This window comes from Octodon degus, unplaced genomic scaffold, assembly GCF_000260255.1.
Source record: "Octodon degus isolate 3935 unplaced genomic scaffold, OctDeg1.0 scaffold00028, whole genome shotgun sequence".
NCBI lineage: Eukaryota > Metazoa > Chordata > Mammalia > Rodentia > Octodontidae > Octodon > Octodon degus.
This window is the reverse complement of record NW_004524604.1, coordinates 11,637,589-11,640,832: the sequence shown is the minus strand read 5'-3', so window position 1 is coordinate 11,640,832 and position 3,244 is coordinate 11,637,589.

The window sequence follows — 3,244 nt, the reverse complement described above, 5'->3', positions numbered from 1 at the left end:
CTCTCATTCTCTCTTCTCTCTTCAAGGTCTAGGGAAAATGTACTGTTATTCCCTGATTTCACTACCTTTGTATCTGGGGAAGAACCACCAGCATGGTTCACTGGGGTATGGTGACAGTTATTTTTTCTTAATTAGTCAAAATGTGCAATGTGCTAATTACTTGATTCATGAGGAAAAAAATCATTAAATAAAAATCACATTTGACTGGCTTTAGCATATTAGGGCATATATTTTTATTTAAATGCAGAGTGCATCTGAATATTAACTAAGCCACAAAATATGTTCATGGTGAAACTAATTAACACTACAACCATGAATACAATTCCCTTATGGGTTAATTTCTCAATGAAACTCAAAGATACTTTTTGACCTACTATAATGTTCCTTCTGCCAAGGTTAAGAGAAAGATATCACCATAATTGGAGCATATGAGTCTGTATTAACCTGATTTAGATTGGGGAATCAAAGATTTGCACAAGGAAGAAATTCATAATAATTAGGGTGTAAAACATGCAAGCATAGGGGCTTAAGCACAGCATGAATTAATTATTCAGTGTTGTTCAGTCCATTTGGACTTATAAATTACAAAAGGTCATAGAAAGAAGATTGTAACCCCTATTCCCTTTCCACTCTAACAGCCTAAGACTTAAAACCCATCCTCCTTACAGAGCATAAAGAAACATACCTAAAATTCTGAAACATAATATACATACAGAAATGTTAGGTAGGCATGCAAAACATTTGTGGTAGTAAAGAAAAATGATATGTTCTGTGTTATGTAATCCTAGAAAACAAGCCTACTTAAATTTCACATATCACTAAAATATTTTCATTTAAATATTTTTGGTTAATATAATAAATTTTTTATTCTCTACTTAGCTTTATTTCACTAATAAAGTTACCTTCACTCAGTGATACAGATTTCAGTCAGTTTATGATTCTACAAATCTCTATGTATGATACGTGGTAGAAGCAAAACAAAATTCAAAATAAAAAAGAATAATTATCTTGGAGCCTGTAGAAAACTGAGTAATCATTCCCGAAAGTCCACATTTTAATTGTAGAAGCCAAGAACATATTATTACTTTGCATGGTGAAAGGAACGTGTAGATAGTATTCAGGATCTTAAAATGAAGAGATTATCTTGCGTATCTATGTGGGCTCAATGTATTCAAGAGTCCTTAATCACCGGTGTCAAAAATCAAAGAAAACATGATATAAAGATGGAATGAGAGGGAGAAAAGATGATGTGATTCTGGGATAATGATCCCAAGAAGATGAAGTTTCCAGACATGGGGATGGCAAGGGATTGATTGCTCCCTTAGATCCATCAAAGGAAATACAGTACTATCAACAACTTTGATTTTTCACCCAGTAAAATTAATTCCAGATTTCTGATCTCAAGAACTATTTTATAAGAAATCTGTGTTGACTTAATCCACTAAATTTATGGTAATTTTTACAGCAATGATAATAAACTAATATAGAGATAATCAGAAACCAAAATAAAACCTCATAATGATTCTTCCAATGTCCAACTCTGTTAGTTTACAATCAGTAATACTATCCCCGCAAATAAATTATTCTACGTAACTGTTAGAATTACAAGATATGATGTGGCTCTCAAGATTTCATGGCTGTGTTTTTAAGGTAATACTTAAACTTAATGCTTGTTCTATCATTATAATTAATCAATTTAGCAAAAGTATACCAAGGACCCTTGAGCAATGCTTAATCCACAGCAAATAAAACAAAAGAGAACATAATTAATATTTTAGAAGTTTTTACTTTAGTAGAAGAGATAAATGCACATAGGAAATAGCATAGGAATTTAGTTAAGTAAAGAATAGAGAGTTGATAGGAAGACCCAGGTTAGTAAGAAAAGATTTAGCATCATGATCAGACATTGTAAGATGAAGTAATACAAAACAGGAATAGACAAAAGAAGTAATGACAAGGCTGGGTTTGTTGCACTTGCCTAGTAGGAGCACCGAACTTCATTCAATTCCCAACACTGGGGGATAAATAATAGATCAAATCAGATTAAACATATTTGAAGAGTGAGTGAAGAGGAAAGAAGTATTGTAGAAAATATTATTCTTTGAACTACTATATTGAGCTTTTTTATGAAATTTTTTACTCTGGAATTCTACTTATAAACATAGTTGAGAGTCTCCATCTTTTTCATTCATCAATATTTCAGTTATAATCTTCTTTTTTCCCTCAAACTGTAACACTCTTATAAAGTAGAAAAGAGTAACATTGATTTCTCTCTTTTTACTTTGGAGCAAACTCAAAACAAACTTATTTTCAGCAAACATTAGTATCGTATCTTTCTTCTTTAAGCTGAGAAGGATTCTTTTTTTTTTTAGCTGGCTTGGACTGCCTTAAGGATGGGTCTGATGTGGCATGTGGAGCTGGGGATTTTACCACAGTCCCCTACTTCTGACTGGGTATGCCCAAGCAGGCACTTTAAACAGCTGAGCTAACCCCAAGCCTCCCAATTAGTATCTTATTAATGCCCTAGTCTACGACTATGCCAATGAATTGAATTTCACCTGGCTGGAGTTAATCAAGACTTGAACTTTCCTTTCCTTTAGAATTCCTAACTTTCTTAATTTTATTCTTTGACTCACTTAGAGCAATGTGGCAGGAAAAGAGGAGATTGGTGCCTGGATTCTGGCTGGAATGTCTATTAAACACCTGCAAGGAGACAGTAGGAATTCTACTCCTCCAGACAGAAGAATAGAATCTGGAGTTTGGTGATAGAAATAATCACCATTTAATAATTTCTTCACCTTTGACTTTCTATAATTTGGAAATTAAAAACCAAGATAAAGATTTAATTTGTTTTGCATTTATCTTGCTTTGCATTTCTTAAGATTCCTGCATATGTGGTTATGTATGTCACTGATTTGGGATGTTATGTTACAACTTTGTTCCACAGTTCTTGAGTATTTTATTCAACACTGTTTTTCTATTTGAATCTCAGGTTGAAAGTTTTATATTGACTTGTAACTCATTCTTTCCTTAGCCAAGTTAAATATACCGATACATCTATTAACAAAATTATTCATTTCTATCACAATGCTTTTTTTCCATAATTTTATTGATAAACAAATAGCAATGAGACAGTTTCAAATCAAATCAGTAGGACAGTTTCAATAATTAACACACTGCATACATTCTTCTTAGTGGTTAATTGCTGTACAAGATGCGGACCTGACATCCTATTTACAAACAC